This window comes from Cavia porcellus, unplaced genomic scaffold (genome assembly GCF_034190915.1).
Source record: "Cavia porcellus strain 051 isolate PalLab524CR breed Dunkin Hartley unplaced genomic scaffold, mCavPor4.1 scaffold_12, whole genome shotgun sequence".
NCBI lineage: Eukaryota > Metazoa > Chordata > Mammalia > Rodentia > Caviidae > Cavia > Cavia porcellus.
Genome location: NW_026947495.1, coordinates 34,965,925 through 34,988,701, shown reverse-complemented (window position 1 = coordinate 34,988,701; position 22,777 = coordinate 34,965,925). Strand labels below are relative to the sequence as shown.

At 35.4% G+C, this 22,777-nt stretch overlaps 1 long non-coding RNA gene across 1 annotated transcript in view; it reads right to left on the bottom strand.

The window, feature by feature from the left end:
* LOC106025424 (uncharacterized) overlaps positions 1-22,777 on the bottom strand; it is an 81,248-nt gene that overhangs the window by 17,694 nt on the left and 40,777 nt on the right. The gene's annotated exons all lie outside the window — the stretch shown is intronic.

Here is a 22,777-nt window from a genome sequence, read left to right as displayed (position 1 = left end):
TATTTATAATCATTACAATAGTAAAATTTCTCCTTCAAAGTTATTCAGATTATGATTTTTTTAAGTTTGGAAAGCAATCTTGTGTTTGTATTTTAAGACAGAAAAACCACATTGAAATAACAATAGATATACACTGGCAATGCTATTTACAAGCTTTCTGAATATCCCTGACAAGTGTTGATATAATACATGAATTTCAGTTCTATATGTGTTAAATGAAATTCTTGGATATCATAGAGTACTATGAAGTGTTCAAAAATAAACATTTCTTGGTTTGGAAAGGATAGAAGTGAAAATATAAATCTGGGGAGCTATCTTTTAAATATTTACATGGAAAAATATGAACATTGAGAAGTATATAATTTTACTGTATAGCTTAAATATTCCAGTATTTCTGGAGTTTAGTATAAAAACACCACTAGCAAAACAGTATTTTAAGTCTTCTCGAGTACAATATTATTCAGCCACCTTTCTCATCACCCCCATTTTATAAAGCACAAAGTCCATTAACTCTCCACACCCAGATCCCTCATTTGTAGAATGATCTGTACTCTTGACAGACACCAGCAACTAGGGAGTGTGTGTTAATAGGCACCTGACATCATTTTCATAAATTTCTTTTGACACTACCTTTTAATCAACAGGATAAAGATTGAATAGGCCTGTCGGATGTTTCAACAAAATAAAAAGGAATATATTATAAACTCACAAAAGTACATTGATTGTGTCTACAAAGATATATAATTAAAAAGTATAAATCAAGGACTGCTATTTTACACTTGACTTCAGTTATTTTGAACACTTCTGATGTAGTTGTGCTCATTGTTAAGGATATGATTTTATGTGTTTAAAGTAAATCTGCTGTAAGCAATTTTATAGTTTAATGAAAATAATTATAGTTTGAGTAGTATGAAGTGTATCTGATTTTACTTCCCCAAAATAAGCCGTGATATAAATTATCATGATTTATTATGGTTATTCTTGTAGTTATGTTTGGAGTGGATTCTAGCAAGTAATGATGTTTCTAAAATTGCAAAAAATAGCATTTCAAGTTATTTTCTCTCAGATTTCATCTTTCCTTTCTTTATAAAATTGATACAGTTTCCACTGTGGTACAGTATGTGCTACTGTGAAGATGGCATTATTGTGCTGTCAATTTGACAGCTTACTTTAATCTACACCATTTGGTGGAAGAATACATTTTAAAATCTTTTTTAATAAATCATTTGCCACTGTAGCTACTTGTTCTTCATTTTTTAGTCTGCTAAACAGAAATGCTGTGCTTTAACGCAAAGCTGTGCATTTCTCTACTTAAACCGCTTACAGTGGCTTTAGCTGTGGTCTTCCTTAGGCACGTTTTTGACCTCTGGTCAAAAATCAGAGTAGGGCACATATTTCCTTCTTTTAAACTGGAAGTATTTTCAAGTAATGAAGTAATTCCATGAGCTGCTTGACAATTAGAAGCAAGGCTCAACTAGCTCCCTTTATACTGAGGAAATGATTTCACTAGGAAAAATCATAATTTAGCTCCGTGTTTCCAATCTTTTTCTTCCACTAGTGTCAGATTCTCAGTTTGACACAGACAAAAATGATCAGGCCTAAACAGAAGATAGAAACAAATAGATTGACCATGATACTAGAATATAGCAAGGCACTATCGGGGCACCAAAGAAAGGACTTCTGATACACCACAGTATATTTATACCTTAAGGCCACAAAGTGTGTGCTAAATAGAATTCTCAGTGTCCAAAGCAACAAATATATATGTATAATTTTCAGTTGACAAAACTTGCAGGATCACTACTTCTAAGTTTCCCTTGAACAATATGTTGTTCCCTTTTAATTTCACTGTTAGGACAAAATTGGCTTACATTGTCTTAAGATTCTACAAAAATAGTAAGTCTTTTTGACCCTTCTCTCTTGTTTTTTCCTAGGTTGATATCAAATTTGTTTGAGGGACTTAAGTAATTGTTCCTTAAGGAACACTTAATGTTCCTTTAGGAAGAGTCATATATCCTCATCACAGACTCTCTCTTGGGTTACTGTGATCACCGCAGTTTCTAGTAACACTTAGAGAAAAGCTATGGAAGTAGATCTAAAAGCTTCTCAAACCCAAATACCTAGAAAGGGAATTATTTTATTACCACTCATAGTTCTTTGTAATACAAAAATGATTTTTAAAACTAATTGCTTGCTATGATTTGGATATGGTTTGAGTCCCCCAAGGGTTCGTGTGTTGAAATTTAATCCCCATTGTGAGTAGTAAAAGGATGAAAACGTACCCTCATTGCAGAAGAGGGACAGCTGGAAGGTAATTAATAAGGTAAAGTTATCAGGATAGAATGTCTATGCTGGACTACTGATGGATTAAGAAGGGTGAAGGATAAGAAGAAACACACCTATTCATTCCTGGAGACAAGAATCACTGCTGTTAAAATTGGGAACACATGAGCTGCTATGTGATTCCCCAAATCACTGAAAGACTTTGCCAAGAGAAAGGTATTCAACAGATAGGTCCTGTGGGACCTTCAAAATTATGAGCTAAATACACTTTTAAAAGTTATCCAGCTTCAGGTATTTTGTTATATTAATGGAAAACAGACTAATAATTTCTCAAAGTAAGTTTGTATCTAGACATTTGCCTTTTGGTTGGGTTGTTTTTTGCTGCCACCAATCCTTGCTAAAAAAAAAAAATTCCCTGAAATTTTAATACTCTCACTCCATATGAACATAGATTTGAATTTGCATAAAACTGGTTGTAATTCAGGTTCCATTATTTTTACCTGCTGTATGATTATGATTAAGTTATTTAACCATTTGAGATCTCTGGTTCCTAATTTAGAAAGTACAGATAATATTTCTTATTCTAAAGATTGTTAGCAAGATTAATTATCTATTAAAGTGCCTAGAAATTACTCAGTAAAAAACTGGCTATCTGTGACATTAAGTCATTCATAATTTTTGATACCATTGGCTAACAGGTAGCTAACAGGAATAGGAAAATGTCATTTTCAAGATAAATCATGTCCTGGACAGTTATAGTTGGCAAACTACACGCAGAAAGGAAATAATTAATTATTGGTTTTTATTTTGGTATTTAAAACTTTTGTAATTATTAAAATTGGTGTCAGGTTTCTATCAGTACCTTGATTTGCTAAATATAGCAAATGATAATGATATCATAATCTGGGAAGTATTCAAATAACTCAACTTTCTGAGCCCCTTTCTAAACCTACCAAATCAAAATCTTGAGGCAAGAATGAGAAATTCATACAGTAAATTTCTCTCCAGGTGATTCTGGTGAGCAACTTGTTTAGGAAACTGCATTAAATGACCCAAGTCAAGGTTAAGTGCAGTGATACAGGGAAAGCTTCCTGTTTAACCTAGTTCTAAGACTTCAGTACAAAAGACTGACCTTGATCTAGCTGAAGAGCAATTAACTACTATCTGTCTTTATTCATCCATATAAAAAAGGGCAGTGAAAGATAACATTGGGTCAGTTAAGCACCCTTTTCACAATGCTCTTCTTAATGTGCTATTTTTATGTCAATTTGCCATCATCTAAAACCTTAGAAGCATTTTTTTAAAAGGTTAAAATGTGGAATTTAAAATTTCAGATACAAGGTACTCCATTTATACACTGTTAACATGTGGAAAATTTTAAAATATTGATACCAGAGATGCTTCTTTGGTATTTTGATCTAATTGTTATGGGTGCTGTCTGTTCATTCAGATGTTTAAATATCCCTAGTAATGCAAGAGAGAGGCTCAGACCAGAATCACTGCTGTTACAATTGGCAACTTACCTTAGAATGATCCCTGTGGTTTCCAGACTCCACTGGTACTAAGATTCATGAAATTATTTCAAAAACACTAGATTTTTGAGGGCCAATTTCATAGCTATGAAATACATTCAAAAAGCATAGCTTATTTAAATATTCCCCAGGGTAACTTAAATAATAATAATAATAATATTTACAATTATTAATATCCATTGAACAATTATGATCTAGGGAGCATTCTAATCCTTCTTCATATGTTCATTAATATAATTTTGACTGACACCAGTAACAATGTCAGGCCTAGTGGAAGGCACCTGTCATACCAACTACTGAAACAGTTAATGCAGGAAGATTGCAACTTTGATTCCAGCCAGGACAATGGGGAGCACTGTCTCAATAAAACAACCAACGAGGAACATTGTTCTCATTTAATAGCTGGTATAACTGAGGGACAGAGAAAATTATTTGCCTAAAACAACACCAGCAGTAAGAAGCTGATGCATTTTGAACCCACTGTTAGACAACAAAGATATGTTTTAAATTCGTTTATTTTTTACTGCAAATGGTGTGAGGTAAATGCACATTATCATCACTGTACATGCAACACATCCTTGCATGTGTGTTCAGGGTGCCCAACATGGATTCACTCAGGCTTTTCACTTAGCCCTTCTTCTTGCTAGTGAGTTATGTAGCCTGAATATATGAAACAAACATGTAAACTTCTTGTTATATCTGTCATATGAATTTTTTACATCCTGCTGGTTTTGTGTGATACTGTATATAAGGAAATGGGGTTTTTCAATATTGCTCCCCATGATGCTGAGAATTTAAAGGCATGTCAGACATTCCCAGGGCTCTGCATTTTTTCTTAGTACTTCCCTAATCTCAAGGGTACCTTCCTGGGATGGACTGGCAGAAGAAAAAAATTACATAGCCAGCAGGATTTGCAATAATCCAATATGGAACTCCCCCTGGAATGTCTGTTATCAGGTTTGGGGGTACTGGAGTCTGCTTCTAGAGTTAGTTTCTAGAAGCATTGTAAAGCATTGGCCAAGAAAAGTACAGAAAGGTAGGGAGGCTTTACATTTATTAAGGCACAAAAAGAAATGTGCTCTGTAGAGTAAGTTTTGGCCAAGTAAAAGTAGGAAAAACTGTAACCTATAGCATGAGAGTGGACCATTACACAACAGAGAACACAGTGGCCCAGAGGTCAGGAGTTACTACTGTCTTTTTGTATCTCCCACTTCTCAGTTGATATCAGATCTCCGCCATCCTATCAAAAACTGAGTTCTTGCAAGAAGTCAATGTGCAAGGCTTTGAGAATTGTTCTGCACAGTGTCCTAGAGTTCTACAGTTTACAGGTTATGTCCACTTTCTTAGTCAGTCTGCTACACCCTAACCTCCTGCCTCAGGATTGAGGTGATACTTGATGACCAGCTTCTTCAAGACATAGACCTCTCCTAGGTATGAGTGGAGGTAGATGAGAATCCTTTCAATACAGAAACTTCACATCCTGTGGAAGAGACACTAAAAATGATGCGTGTTGGTATTGCCGCTGGGGTCATGGAATGGGTGTTCTTTACTGGAATGTGGGCAATTCAAGCCCACAAATGTCACACATAGGCAGATGTGGATAGAGCTATTAGGTACAAGAGTAGATCAGACTAAAACTGACCTGTCAGAGTTACAGAGATATTTGTGGGAGGCTGAGTCAATCCCTTGAAGTGAAGCAAGAAGGCAAAGGTTGTTTATCCTGCAGGCATATCTTTAGACATTAAGTTAGAGCTCATCTGACTGTGGCTCTATGGATGCTGTTTACCTTCTAATAGGAGCAAGTTCCAGGTGTCCATCTGATGAGGACTAACTGGGCCTGGAGTCTTTATGTGCAATTAGAAACACACTGGTTTCAGTCCAATGTTCAACAATTTCTGGGCCTAATAGACATTAGGATTGAGTGCACCCAATTTTTCAGGAATGCAGAGAAATTCCAGGGTGCCCACTTTGTAAAAGGATGATATAGGGGTCATAGCACCAAGTAGTAACAGACTTCGTGCGTGTGGGAATAGACCACATATCTCCTAAGGAATATAAGGAATATGTATCTCTCATACTACGGTACATTTTGTGAATTGATATACTCCATGAAATATAGCTCTAGACCACAATGGGGAATTCTGCTTGTGAGTAGGCTGCAAAGGCAGTGATAAGAGGTCATGCAAAGCCCTTTTGACACCGCCAACATCTCAAAGGATCACAACCTACCAGGCAGATGGAAGAAATCAGCAGGACAATCTGGGAACTGGAGAAGGTAGGAATTATGTAGCCAGCATATAATTTTTGTAATTAGCTTACATGAGGCCAGTTAAAACCTGATGGTTCCTGGAGGATGACAGTAGACTCTACGGAGCTAAATAAGGTCATTCTTTACTGTATGCTCTTGTGCCTTCTGTGGCAGACCTGATGGACTGCCTTAATCAGGGGCTAGGAACTTACTACTTTGTGGTAGACTTGGATAATTCTTTCTTTTCTATTGCCATAATCCCTGACAGCCAGAACCAGTTTGCTTTTACATGAGACAGCTTTCAATGTACTTCCTCAGTGCTCTCACAGGAGCATCTACAATGTCTCATCTTGTATCACGGTTTGATGGTGTTGGACTTTGTTCAGTATACCACTGTCTTGCACATGTATAATTATATAGATGATATTGTGCTCACTTGTGACCTTCACAGACCTTGAAACAACTGTACCAATACTCCTAGCACACCTCAAAGCATGAAATTTGTCAGTCAATAAAAGAAAGCTGCAAGGACTTGCAATATCAGTCTTGGGTATTATTTTGTCAGGTAAAACAAAAAATATTCTTGATGCTACCATAGAAAAGATCCAGGTCCAGCCTGTCCCTACTACAGCAGACCTTAGGGTTGCTAGACTGTTGGAGAGTTTTTGTGCCATATTTGATTCAGAAGTCATTTTCCCTTTATGGACTAAAGAGAAAAGGCAGCCCTTAGGACTGTCCTCCAGAACTATAAGCAGACTTTAAGACTGCAAAATGCAGCCTGAAGATGTCTCAAGTCTTGGTGTATTTGACCCAGCTTAACTGTGAGAACTGGAGTTCCATGTGATTATGCACGGTTTGGTGTGGGTATTGTGGCAGAAGACAGAAGGGCAGCAACTGATAGTGTTCTGGCCCCAACTGTGGAAAAGGGCTAAGAGCTCATGCTGCTCTGATATAGTCTTGAAAATCATTACTAAGATAGCTCATGTGATCATCAAGGCCTCATACCTAATAGCTGAATGGGTCTAAAGACCAAAAATGATTCTACGCAGACTCCCATATTGGTAACACGGATGGGTAGGTGAGTGGATAGCGTATACCTACAGCAGTGCAATATTTTGTCCACCAAACCCTGCATGCCAGTTACAAGAGGTCCTGGGACCTGTGAAGTAGCTTTCACCACAGGCTCGAAGTTCCCCACCCTTGGAGCAGACAGAGGTAGGGAGTAGCTCCAATTCCTGGGGGGGAGGGGGAAGATAAATATACTTATTGATGACTCATTGCTGCAACCAACAATATGTTGCTGTTTTGAGCTGTGGGTACAGTGCTCTATGTTCTTCCCAAGGGAACCACACAGGAAACACATAAGTAAAGTGGGCAAAAACCCTTAAGTGGTGTAAAGAGTGGAGTCAGTGTACACAATAAGGAAAGGCTCAGGTTTCAGTGATGGCAAAACTGATAGATCTTTCAAAAACAGCCAGCTATGGTATGCATGCCATACTTTCACCACCACTGGCTGATGCTAGTGAGACAGCATGTGTTATGTAGCCTACACATGGGCAGTAAATATATAAGCAAATATTCTGTGTTAAATAACTTTTTGACAGCTTGCTAGTTTTGTGTGATACTGTATATAAAGGAGTGGAATTTTTAAGGATTGCTCCTCATCCCACTGATAGTAAAGGCGTATTGGACATGCTTACAGCTCTTTATCTTTTCTTAGAGCTGCTAGAATCTCCAGTGAATCTTTGAAGTCTGGACCAATTACAGAATGATGCAGAACAAAGCAAATATTTGAAGAAAACTTAAAAAACCATTATAGTTAAATGATGTGGAGAGCTATTAAATAGTCTAGCCATAGAACACCTACATCTTCCATAAATGTAATCTTATTATATTGTCAAATTTTCTTCCCTTCATATGGCAATAAGGTATTAACAATCTCAATTATGGTCTAGATTTTTTTTCTCTTTGCAAGGCTGATTTCCTTGTTTGTGTTTGTGTGTGTGTGTGTGTGTGTGTGTGTGTGTGTGTGTGTGTGTGTATGATGTTCCTCATATTGCATAACACCTCTGGAATTGAAATACCTGGTATAGTCAGTATGGTCCATCAGTGTCTCTGAATATATTTTGATGTTCAGTTTTAAAAGAATTTATAATATGTTCTCTTTGAATGAATGTGTTGATACATCAGGGACTAGAAGACAAACTTCTTAATCCAACAGGCTGTATAAGCCAATGATACTAATGTAGTGCTGTTCAGAAATAGTAGTTTATATGCCCATCAGTATATGAATGAATAGAGAAAATGTGGCATTTATAAAAAATGATTGAACCTAATAGAAAGCACATTTGTAAAAATTTAATCCTTCAATTATCCCTGATCACTCTATACAGAGAGTGTTTATCAACTTTTCAAACATTCAAAGGGGATAAATACCAGTTCACTCAAATTGCTAGTTAGTAAATAGCCAATGTTCAGGTGATCCAATCAAAATTAATTGAACCAGGTAAGTGAAGGAACCATAGACTGAAATCAATCAACCAATTAATATGTGCAGCCTCTTTAGGCAGTGCGCCAAATAAGTAAGTAAATAAAAAATTAAATACATTTTCACTAAAATTATTAAATTCAAAGTAAATTTTTATCATTTCATGGCTTTCATATAGATTTATAACAGCAAAGACATCATTGTATTTATTTTTTTGATAGGACTAACTTTAGGATAAAATATAGTCAAGTACCTGACAAAAATAACTTATATACTTATGATCTTATTTATGAGTTGAATTTCTTTTCATCAGAAATTTTCTCACTTGTAATACTCTAAGAAAATCTTCATGCTTTTGATAAGTGATATTAGTTATAATGATTGATATTAAAATTTGGGGTGACAATTCATATTTTATACTTTTCACATTAATAGGAAATTAAATTACCATCAGTAAACACACACAAGATTTTTTTTTGTTTTTGTTTTTGTCTTTTTTGAGACAGAGTCTTGCTATGCAGTTCAGGTTGACCTTGATCTCACTTTGTTGCCCAGGCTGGTCTGGAACTCACAAAAATCCTCCTACCTCAACCTCCTGAGTGCTGGGATTACAGGCCTGAGCCACCACGCCCAGCTCATAAGATTTATTTTTTAAAAACCAGTACCTGCTTGTATGTATTCTTTAAAATGGAGCCCAGTAAAATATCTATTAGCTTTACAAATGTTTGTATTGGATTCCAGGATATCTTGACAGGAATTGGAGCTAAATAGAGGTATGGATACTAAAAAAAAAAAAAAAAAAAAAAAAAATCTTATCTTTACTCACATTCTTGGTAAATATTTTTATAATAATGTATTTATTGCATAAATATTAGAAATAAATATCTCTCCCATCCTAAAAGGTATCTAATCTAGGGTACATTCTAGAAGCTTAATTCCATCACTGTAGTACTTGCTGTATGTTCTGGTGGAGAAGAACTGAATTAATTGACTGACATAGCTGTATAATGAAACAATGCAAAGACTAGCAAGCTCAGTTATTTCCATATTTGCAGAAGATGGTCTCCATGTGTTATTCGCTTGCAGGCAATTATTAGAGGAACAATAATTCATTTACCCAAACTGTCTTTCTGTTTAATTCAGAAAGGCAGTATTTTGGACTCTGTTTAAAAAGGCACCTATAAGCTTTTCAGGAATTGGATTTTGACAAGTACTTAGTGGAAATATGGCTTGCATATGGCTGAAGAGTGGAGCACAATTCTCACATATGATGACTCCAGTAAAAAAGTGAGTAAGATGTTAAATTAGAATAAAATACCAACAAAACTGCTACCAGTTTACTGAGCAAAGGAAGAAACAGAGAATGATAATCTGTTTTTGTGGTTTCTACAGATAAAGGTAATATTATCTGACCTGCTTCCACAGCAACTGTTAAATTACAACTCTACTGTTTTTAATAAGAATGTAATGAAACTTTGAGAACTCTAGGATACTTCTCTGGTGATCAAAAAATCAAAATATGTTCCCTTAAACTTTACCTAGTAGAAGGGCTTGCATTTGATAACTTCAAAGATTAGTAAATAAGAATAATTATAGTACTTTGATCTGACAAGTCTCTAACCTATAAATTGCTACAACAGTACAAATATATAGTATAAGGTAATTCAGAAACTCGAGATACTGAAAAAAAAGAACAATTTTTTTCTAATTTAAAGAGTGTGGTTAATGCTATTGAAAGTACACTGGACATCTTTATATTGCCTCATATCCATCACAAGTATCCAAATACTCTGAAGAATCTCCCAGTAGCACTTCAGCACATCAAGACCTACCAAGTAATGGAGCTTTTCTGAGAAAGCCTGTCTTCGTGTGATTTCCAACTCTGTCTCAGTATCAAATAGATCTGAATGCTAATCAGATCTGAGCCAGACTGCCAAAAGCTCTGAATTCTGCCCATTTGTCACAGGCAAAACAATATTAAGACAAAGAACAAGAGGCAAAAAGTGTTGAAATTTTTTTCAACTTTTTATACTTTTTATGTATTTTCTATTGAATAGAAAGTTATTTTCTTTCAAAATGAACTGAAGTTGAATCTCAGGATTTAGATGAACCAAATTTCCTTAGAAATTAGTTAGAGAGAGAGAGAGAGAGAGAGAGAGAGAGAGAGAGAGAGAGAGAGAAACTTCTTTAGCTTACTGACCTCTTATTTCTCCTGCCTATCTTCTTCCTTGCCTTACATTTCTTTTAACCAGAACTTTTAGTCCAAAAGCAATTATAAAAGCAAATACAGGGAACTTACAGAATATCAGATCTTTACACAATGGGTCTGTTTCACTGAAGGAAAAGATAGAACTTACATAAAGTTGTTTCACATGAAGTATACCATTTGTATTTACAAAATTAAAGGACTTCTTTATTATAATGTTCTTTTATCTTACCTTGTGTCATTAAAATATAGGACATTGGCAGTAAAACTAAACATAAATACACACATATTTTTATCCATGTAGCAAAGCTATAAATCTCCCTCACTGATAACAGCTGTACTACAGCTATCATTTGAATAGTGCAGCTGCTACAACAGTATCAAATTTTATAGTTAAAAAGCAGTCAAAACTTAGATGTTATAGTGGAGGTAAATATATATTGCACTATAAATAACCACTGCCTAATGAAGAAATGAAGCATGTTTACTTTTTTCTTAGACATACCATTGAATAGCATGTATCTTACCCACTGCAATGTGTCATAATAGGACTCATTATACTTGGGTGTCTACAATACAAATGTCTGATTTATACTAATTAGGTTAGCTTTCAATGAAAACTGTGAGATCTTGAAAAACCCTGGCCTGATAAAATTTTACCTCCATCTTAATATATATATATATATATATATATATATATATAATTTTCCCATTTATTTATTGCTTCAGAAAATAAGTCTGATGGATCTTTGAAAGCATTTGGGATTGTTTTCCTTTCATGTATTTTTAAACTTGTGGGTTTGATGGCCAAAGTGAAAGTTGTGTGCAATTTGGGGAAACTCAGATTGGGCAGTGTTTAAACCTAAAATGACTAGCTCCAAAGCAGGCTTATTCAGAGTCATGTGATCTCCATCTAAAGATGGCATCGTGAACACCCCCCCCCCTTCCCTTAATGCTTTGTGGGATGTGGTTTTTGGGTTGTATACTAAACCAGCAGTATAAAAGTTTAGCTCTTTACACACACTTTTAAGAAGCCTGCTTCCTCTGAGAGTGAAAAGAAAGGTGTGGATAAATATACAAAAACAGAAAAATACAAGATTTTATTACATAAAATTTTCAAAGATAAAATCATTTCCATCCCAGATTCTCAGTTATTACACATAGGAAAAAATATTCCTTATCCTGAGGAATGTGTAAGAACATTCCACAAAGGAGCAAAGATGGTTTATCCTTAACAGTACTGCAAGTCTACTGAAGGAACAACCACACTTATAGCAGTCTAGCACTTTATGTGCGTGTGCATCTCACACTTTGCTTAAATGACATGTGTCAGTGTTAAAGGAGCCTGTTTAACTTGATGTCTTCTTCTTCTGTACTGTCATTGGTATATATGGCTATGTGGAAATCACTCTCAGTAAAGTGCCCTTTACATTAAGCAGTATGAGCCTTTTGTTCATGGAATTAAAAATAAGCCAGCTCCAAGAATGCTACACGTGGAGTCTTACCTGTGAGACCTATTATACCAGAAGGTCCACTGTTAGGCATATATCTACAGAAGTGAAAGACTGAATTGACTGACTTCATATAACGCACCTCTTTGGAAGAGTCTGTCCAATAGTGGCAGCTAGAAACATCTGCCATATTGGTTCCATTACAGTAGAAGCAATTAGTGAATTGATGTAATTTCAAGTTTAACTAGCACTTATTTATGCTATCTAAAAACGTACATCGGGTCATTTGGATCTTCAGAGCAAGCACACTTTAACAGTTTTTTTTTTAATTCCCATAGATGTGTATAATAACATATTCTTTTGAATATGTGTTATATACACATATAGGTATTAATGATACTGAATTTTCTTCAGGCTGCACATGATATAAAAAATACTTACATGTGTGTCCATAATCAGAGAATGAGAATACTAAGTATAGAGGACACTTGGAACTCAGGGAAGCAGTGACTCATTAAAGAACACGGAGGCATGTTAGTAGATAGTGCCAATTTGGTCTCACTTTATTATCATAATCACTACATGGAAAAGAATTTTATATTCCCCCATTTTGAAAATGAAAAACCGAGGCTTATTTCTGCTGCTTGGAATGAGAAAGAACTTGAGGCTAAGTGAATTCTCAATACTCAGAAGTGGTGAGAGTGCCACAGGTTTAGATATCAGTAAGAACTGAGGCCCAGACAAATGAAAATGCCCTGTACATTTGAGCATAAAAGAATGGTCTTATGCCAGATAGATGGGAGACCTATTGCTGCAGAGAGAAAAGGAGAACAAAAATGGCATGATAGATTGCAACTATCTGTTGATTAATAGATTTGGAAATGCAATAATGATCTAAAAATAAAATAAATGTGATTTTGGAAGAGGAATTAAGAATGAGATGTTGGGACTTGTAACTTGACAGAGTGAAAAATGCATCTTTCTCTTGTCTTACTCCTGAATTTTGTTGCTAATCCTGTGTTAAACTGGATTCTTTAAAAATGAGCTATTTGAGAAATAAATGCTTTTACCTGCATGCATATTATGTACACACACATATCTCATCTTATTTCTAGGGTGAGGGTGACTGGCTTTTCTCTGAACCAAAGCATTCTGCTCCACAAAACAGAGTAAACACAAAAATGAATAACTGTGAGTGTTTCGGTGCCATCCTAAGATAATAAGCACCTCTGAAAGATCATTCATTTTTTCAAGTCCCAGAGGAACCGTGTACTGCCTAGAGACAATAATGTTTCCACATATTCCCTGGATACCTGGGGGAATTTGACATACTACGCAGATACATTGTTGAGTGCTTTAGACAAAAAGGAATAATAAACAACAAATCTACAGAGGACATAACTTTCTGCAATCTCATAAGTAAAACTCTGGGTACAGGAAGAGATGTGTTGTCTGTGTGTTGCTAATGGTAATATAATAGTCACTGGGACCACAGCGTTGAAATCAGTCTGACTTTCTTTGGGCTGAAATGCTCCAATACAAACCCAGTCTCAGCTTCAGCAAGTCAAAATGCAAAGAGAAGTAAGGAAGATTAAGGAAGGCTCTGCGATGTGAAGATTGGAAATGGGGGGGGGGGATCCATCCCCAAAACCTGACCTCTACTAAATTGTATAATTGCAATTAAACAAACAAAACCAAAAAAGAAACACCTTAGCCCATTGTCAGAAAACTTGGTACGATGAATAATTCCATTCCTCAACAAATTTTATGAGAAACATCATGGCATTGCAGCAAACACAGCCAATAACTGTTGCCAGATAATGACAAATCTCTGATTCCTTTTGTGACATTGCAGTCTACATTGCTAGTTTCATATTTACAAGCAAATTGTTACCTCCAAATATGAAATAGTGGCATTTAGAGAAATACAGAAATTACTCACTTCCCTGGAATTCTGCATGACAAATTAGTCCTATGCTGTAACTCTAATAAAAGTAACTGTAACAGAGTTTTCATAAACATTCTTGAGATGTTCTTCTGAAGTAGCTTTATTTTGGCACCCAACTTTTCCTGCTCAAACAAATGAAAAGGTTGCCTGATATTGTCAAAATATAGCACTTCTGGTGACCAAGAGCCATTTATTAAAATAATATATTGATGCAATGTCGGAAAACAGAAAATCATACTTCTGCAGGAAAAACCTATTACAACGCCAAGCCTATTTTATTTTAAAAGAAAAAGTATTACAATTGTGGATTCTAAAAGTCAGATGATGTGGTTCTGAGGTTGGCCCTTCAAAGGTTAAGCAGGCAGCTTCTAATTGCACTAAAATATGTTCTGTAAAGGAGATATTTGTATAATTAACAAATCTTGAATTTATAGAAATGCATTAACGGGAAGTAGATTCTGTTCATTTATGATTCAAAATAACAAGCTAAATAAAGATAAATATAATTTTCTGTAGTTGAAGGGGGACTTTAAAATAGTACATAGCCAAGTATGACAACCAAAGCACGCATGTGCACACACACACACACACACACACACACACACACACACACAACACAAATCTACAAATACTCTAACTTCTGCAGGGTTGGGGTTCTTTAGAGTTGACCATTTTCCTGACATCATCTTAATCTTGTCTTTTGTCATAGCTGTGCACTTTTTACTCCAAAGGTTTCTGCACTAAAGTGGCTAGGTGAAGCCATAGTTCAATTCAATTTATTTTTATATTGCCTCTCATACAAAGTCTCTCAAAACGCTTTACAGTAAGATATAAAATAATCATATAACACTTGCCTATACTTGGAACGGCCGCAGTCACCCGGACAGCAAACGGGTGCAGCCGTGCACAGTCATGGGTCAAAGTCCCCAGTAAGGCACCCCTGTTTAGAAGCTATATAAATGAACGTTTCAGCAAAGTGACGTGGCTGTATAATATCACTTGCAGAGCCCTGCCTTCTCAAGGAATGAGGGAGAAGCTTCGTTTTTCTATTCAAATAAAACCCCCTCTCCATCATAAACCTGTGTTGCTCCAAACTGGTGACCGTTTCCTCTCCTATGCAGAATTAAAGAGCCAAAGCACAGGAGCATGTTTTCTTTCTATTGTTGCCAATTACTTTAATCACACATGATTTATGGCTTCCTGGAAAGCAGTTTTTCTGGGGCATCTCTTTTTATTGTCTGTGTTCCATATTTGGGCTCTAGAGGTAAAGGAGAAAGACTGGTGGAAAGACAGAAAGAAATGGTATTTCTTTTAGTCGACTTATAGCACTGAGAAAGAGAAATGCTACACATGAGACTGTAAACTGACAATGAATCAATGACACTCAGATGTGGGAAGAAAGAATAAGGGAGGGTGATGGAGAAAAAGATTTGCTTGATAAGGAGGTACCAATTAAATAACAATACTCACTGAAAAAATAAAAACTAAAACTAATGTCTGGAAAGGATAATGAAGAAAACAATTCTGGCAAAGCGAAATTACGTCAAATCAATATATCATGTTGGTATAATATTTTAATTTACAGAAGACTCATTCTGGACTTGATATAAGGAAATTGGAGATGTTTCTACCCTCTGAGAGCTAGAGAATTATCCAGTACATAAAGAGAGTACAGTCAGCACTGAGAGCTCCTATGTTTGCAAAGATACTTCTTTTACAGAGCAAGTAGCAGTTTGAAATTACTGAGGCCCAAAGAAAGTGATTCTCACAAACGAAGATACTTCTATATAGATCTCAAGTATGGAGACAGAACATTCTCCGTCCACTTTTTTTCAAAAAGTACAAAAAAAATCAAATAGACTCCAGAGAAATTCACATTATTTGTATCAATAAATACCAAAAATTTACTTGTTTGGGAAGCATGTTACTAGAAAGTTGTGAACCGTTTTTTAAGCCCTACGTCTTGCATCCAGCTATATCTTTGCAATGCAGACTAACAAACTGGAATACATTATAACTCATTTTTTGACCTTTTTAATATTTCTGTCACTGATTGTCAGAGTTGAGAACTACTCTCTATCCTGAGGGTGATGGATTATTTAATTAACCATTGACCTTTTCCCAACATTTGTTGACAATGAGCACAGTCCCGTGAAAACTGACCATTTCGTGTACTGGTCAATTCTCTGTTGTTTATCAATCAGAAAATACCATGTTTTGTAACTTAGATCAAGTAACTAGAATCGCTATGCCATTCAACTAACTATTCCTGTTTTCAAAGAGTTTGTGTACATTTCCTTTTCACTATCTATTAGGAAAAAAATAACAGTTTTATTGTATTTTTTAAAAGCAGACCTATATGAGTAAACACATGTCTGATACAATTTAAATGAATGTGCCTATTAAAAAATCATGCTTCCTACTTATAAATTCTTAGAAAAAATTTACATTATAGGCCTTTTAATGCTATATACCTCTCTGGGTCTCCAGTTAAACCCAGCATTTTCTAGGGAATAAGATATCCCAAAAGAGACAGTCTGTTCCTTGGAAAATTTCTTCTAACTGTTGTTTATAAGCTTCATTTATCAGTGAAGGGACAGTTCCTGCATTTTTTCCAAGTTTTATTTTCTTTATAGAAGGCCAGAAAAATTGTGGTAGACCTTGACTAATTAAATAGTAAAATTGGAACCTTTCTCTTGAATTACTGATTTGTTTCTGTACTTGTGGTTGAGAGTCTCCACTTGCCCCTCCAGCAGTCCCATACCCACCCAAATTCCCCTGGAAGGCTTTTATCCCTGACTGGGATGACACCAAGAGAGCGGGACCCAGGAGTTTTGCTGAGTATGCAGTGCATTCCCCCAACCCCAGCATCAAGCAATATGGTATTTCACAGAAGGTAGCATCTTCCAGAGACTCCATGATTGGTCCTTTTGGCATTATTACTATGTTCAATTCTTCAAGATTTGCTAGAAGACATATACCATAGAGCCAGAATAATTCTAAGCTCAGAACTTTACTTTTGAATCGTGCCATAGATATCATTTACCTTCTTGGTGACTCCATTTCCCCATTTATAAAATGAGAATTAAGTATCTGACTTCCCATTTGCTATGAAAGCTGAATGAGATAATATATTCAAAATTCTTTATAAGTAGCAAACTTCTATTAAAACAAAGCTGTTGTAATGTAATAGTGAATTTTCTAGTTAGTCATGCAGATAAGACCATTATCTGTACAGAAGAGAATACAATATGGTAGAGATGTTTCAGCAACAACTGAATCCATTTCCCTGAAGTCTACAATGGTTAAAGATTTGACATTATGGAAGTATATTGTCTTCATTAATTTATGTTAATTTTTAATTTTAGTCTGGCAGTACAGTATGAAATATATAGAAGCCTGTGTATGTACATATACATACATGCACATGCAAGCTTACACATAGATGTTATAGGATAAAGAGATTTAACTCTGAAAAAGCAGATTTTCATTAAGGCTTTAATGCAGGCATAATATCAAACATTAATTTTAACAGTTGCCATTATTTGTCTACAAGAAAAAGAATTCTTAAAGTGAAAGATGTAATGTTGCAAATATATAGCATATATTGATTATATTTATGAAAATATGATTCACAGTTATTTATTTTCATTAGTGTATGTTTGTGATACATAATAAATATATTAACTAGGGGATATTAGTACATATACATATGACATATACATATAACATTTTACTTCCCCTTTTCTAGCCTTCTTCCAATCCTTTCTATTTTAGATCTCCTTATATCCCCAACATAGAGCTTTATAATTATGTGAACAGAAGCAGCACAAGAAGGCTACCCTTGATTTCATATACATGAGTTAATCATCTGTTTGTTTGGCATCTGCCAATTTCACTTCAAACCTGAAGAGCTTATATGCTGTTAGAAGAGAGCTATATGGACATAGCATCAGATAGATAAATGGTTAAAGTGTATATTTGATACATTGGTGACATTAATGCAATATTATGATGGATATCTATTAGCAAATACATCACCAATACACAGACTCTCAAGCATCTTTGACAGTGACTGCCCTTTCAATGTCAATGTCAATCCACACCAGAATCACAAGAATGAGCAAATGTGACAGAAGAGGGCTGTACCAATTATAGATGAAGGGATCTATTCCCATCGTTTGATGTAATTTATTTGGCGGTCCTTCTGCATTTCTAGGCAGCAGATTGTAGCTATTTATGAAGTGATAAATGATATTCAATGACATTGAATGGCTTCTCTAATCAATTTAATGTGTCTAAAAAGTGGTTACAAATTCTGGAATTTGTTGGATGTCAGAGGACACAGAAAAGTTTGAACTTTACTTACTAAAAACACATATTCCACATATACCTGAAAAAAGTAAAAATAAGCAGAATGAAGTTAATTTGTTTTAATGATAATTGTTTCTGAAAGATATTCAAGAAACAATATTTTAAAAGGTTTTCACATTAATTTTGGGGGAAAGTAGTACTTTTTACTAAATTAAGAGCTTTTTTTACTTGTATGGTTTTATTGGGGGGTAAATAATTGTGATGGAATTTTTTTTAAACTAGCATTAATTAAATAATTGAGGCGGCCATGAGATAAACTAAGCTTTTGGAGTTTAGTTTTCCAGATATTAACTTAAGTTTTAAATTAGCATTTAGCCCTTTTTAATGAAAATGTTTTATTATAAGTGACTTTATACTTTATTAAGTGCATTACACCATAAAAAGTTATCTATTATGGTAGGTTAAGAACACACAATCAGAAATTATTTCCTTTAAACACAAAAGAAATATATCCACTTTTAACATTACATGTCTTTTAGAGAAGGCTTTTGTCTCACACATAATTAGCAGAACAAAGTCATGAGCTGGATAAACCTTACACAAGTGTATTTACATATTTATTTCAATTTATTACACATAGGTAGTCTTTTACATACTTAGTACAAACCACTACCACTATAAGCCAAGAATGATTTTTTTCTATCTCTGTATTATTCAAATTTATTAAACAATATTTCACATTTGTTTGACAAAATGTCAAACTCAGGACTCCTAAAGAACGGCTGCAGCTTTGGAACTGTTATGCTTTCTTGGACTTTAATCATTTTTGGCACAGGTCCATTTCCTGTCAGAAAGTGAAACAGCTTTGGAATGTCATTTTCACGAAAGAAAACAGAGAGAATCTGAGAGGAAGTTCTCCTCCACTCCAGATCCCCTAAGATACTCAAACACACTCACAGGAGGGCTGGAATACATCAAACATTAGCAGAGGGAAAAGGACACAATTTTCCCACATTAAAATACATGGATAAAGTTGAACTTCTGCTAAAAATAGTTCCCATGACTAATCCTATTAAGTTTAAAAAATTGGGCAGTATCCTCCTTGAAGCAAAATTACTCTCCGCCACCACACTGCCGTGTTCCCCACCACCACCACTCACACCCCAAAGTCAGCAGCCCCTCACTGTCAAACTCTCATTCTACCTTTGTAATGGCATGAGAGGAAAAAGAGAAAGATTGGGGAGTAACTTTCATTCAGGTCTCAGATATCAAAGCAAACCAAAATAAGATAGAAAGATCAAAATTATCTCAGACTACCAAAAATTCCAAAGAGCAGTATGCCGCCTTTTCGCAGCTCTGCAATGTTTTTCCACTCACTCTCGGACTCACTCAGTGTCCCTGGGGAGCAATGATACAACACAAAGCAAAGATTATTCTGAGCTATGCCACTTCAAGGCCTAAAAATGTGGGATGAGCACACAGAGCTGCAAAATGCAAAAATCTCTCCTCTTTTGGACTTGTGAGTCCCTCATTTTTGCCTCATGTGACAGCTGCTTTAATTAGAAAAAGGTAGAAGAAGTGAAAAAGGCTGAGTATATATACACCATTATCCGAGAGACGAAACCATCACTACTCTCACTGTCCTACAGTTCACAGCGATAATCAATGCTACTCTGGTCTTTTAGCCGAGAGATATGGAAATATAAAGGAGTCCCTGCAGAAGGCATCATTAGGTACCATGATATTGACATATGTTAGCTAAGTGATTAGCACTGGAAAGGTTCAGCTGCAGTGAAACCTAAACCCAGCTGATGCCATTAACACAGGGATCTAATGAACCCCATAGACCACATTAAAACAGAGAAAGCAAAGTGACGATAGGAGAATAGCTTTTAATGAAATCATCAATCCAAAAAAAGGGTTGGGGAGAGGAGACAAATGCCATCTACAGATTCTTTCTGGGACCACTGAACAATCTTTTAAACTAATTTAAAAGAACAGACAGGTGACCCACCTCTAATTGTTGCCAGATACCTCAGAAATTATTTAGGTTTTTGAAACAGTGATTCAACTTCCCAGCTTTCCATAAGTGTGCAGAAAGTGAATTAACCAGTTGATTTAGAGTTTTCCCCATTGTTACTATAGTTCACAATGCCTATAGCTATGAAGTCATAAGGAAAAGATCTTTTGTTGAATTGTACATGTTTGAGCCATAACTCATGGCGTTGGGTCATTAACCATTGGAGTCTATACCTTATGTATGCATTTCACTGAGAACTGAACCTACACTCCACTAATGTTTAGTTTCTTCTGAAAAAGTTTCTTTACCTGTAAGATAACCACATTTTTCAGTTTGTCTTTCATGAACTATAAGTTCCAGGTTAATAGTTATCAAAGCAATAGAGAGGAAAAGCTTTGAAGTTAATTGAAAAAAAGTTGCTCACTCAGGTTGACAGATAGTGAGAGTTAAAGAAGATGGTGCTATGGCCACCATGCCTGTGTTTAACTTGTAGCTCTGCTTCTTAGTAATTGAGAGCTGTGATTTCTGTGTTTGTGTTGAGTCAAATGAAAAGAATATAGGACTTAGGTGAGACAGAGGAATGTTTAAAAGCAGCAATAAGTGTCATGTCCTCCCTCTTTTGAGCAGCAACCCTGCAATTCCCACAATACTGAACTAGATTTAATTAGTCAGGTTAGTGAGTTAGCTCTAGCTGTGGTCTTCTATGAATGCATATGGTTTGTCCTCCATCTGAACCATCTAACAACAAATCTGAATCCTTGTTCCTTGGGACCAGAAAGATCCATAAGAACCTAAATTCAAACATTCAGAAACCTTTTTTACAAGTGCATATGTCAGTAAACCTAAATAATTAGCAAGAACAGACTGTCATCATTTGGAGGTGGGGTACCAGAGATTGAACTCAGGACTTTTTACCTGCCAGAAAGATGTTTATGCCACTGAGCTAAATCCCCAGCCCAAACTGTCATTGTTTTAAACAGTAATATTCCACACCTAGAAACAATAATAATTTTATAGATCATTTTTTGGGCAACATAACCCAAACTCAGAAAATTTTAGGGTTTCTATTTAAAGAACTAAATTAGAATACACATATTAATTTTAATTTTAAAATAAGTAAAACAGGTGCCAATTTATAACACATAATAGGCTTTATATTACCTTTAGGAACACAGAACCTCTCACATTCTTTTGTTTGTTTGTTTGTGAAGGGTCTTTATTTTCAATTCACTATGTAGCTGAGACTGCCCTTGAACTCACAGAAATTCTCTTGCCTCAACCTGCCAAGTGCTGGGACTATAGTTATGCACCACCGTGCCCAGAACTTCTCACATTATTAAGCCCACCATCTTAGTATCGATAAAATTCAAGTCTGTATTCTAATTTTGCTTGGTCTCTGATAGCTATGCAATTTCTTAGCTTCAGATTTTTTGGGGGGAAGTGAGGATAATAATTATGACTATCTCATGGGATCATTGTAAAGTCTGAATGAGAAAATAACATTTAGAATCAGAACTCAGAATATACAAAATTCACAGTAAACATCAGCTGTCGACAATTGTTATGGTAGACATTATTGAAGAGGATTACCTCTTAATTCCAGATTCCTTTCTCCCAATTTCTACTTTCTTGTGCCTATATATACTTAGCTAATCAACAGTGCAAAATGCAGCATGAAAGTCTCTTATTCTCATAACTTCCTTCATTTCTGTACACAATAAAAAGCTTAAATCTCTTTAGGATTTCAGTGAAACCATCATTTCTTGATTATCTCTCTGCTACTTGTTCTGTCCAGTTTCTCTCTTGTATGAGACAAATTTCTTTGGTCATTCTTTATGATGTTCTTAAATTTAACAGTCAGGCTTTGCAAAGTAGGAGAAACTTTCCCACAGTATAACATGTCTAGAATTATTGTCAGTCGAATCTACCATGAGATGACTCCAACTTTTCCTTACTTTTCATCATAGCTTCTGTCTTGTCCTCTTTGTAAACCCAGCACCAAGTCCCATATCCAGAATGCTGAAGAATGCCTGTAGGGGTGTAGTCACCAAAGATCAACTCTAACGAACAGCTTGCTGCGGCTCTAATAGTGAGACATATAAAATGCATCATACATTAAATTTAATGTTGCCTCATTAGTCTTAATTAGATTCCTACATTATACCCGGATTATGGTTTTTCTGTGTTAATGTTTTCTCCTAAAAATGAGTCTACCCTAGATCATATTTCAGTGCACTTTTTAAACATTTGAATAAAAATGTCCAGCAATAACTTAATACCAATAGTA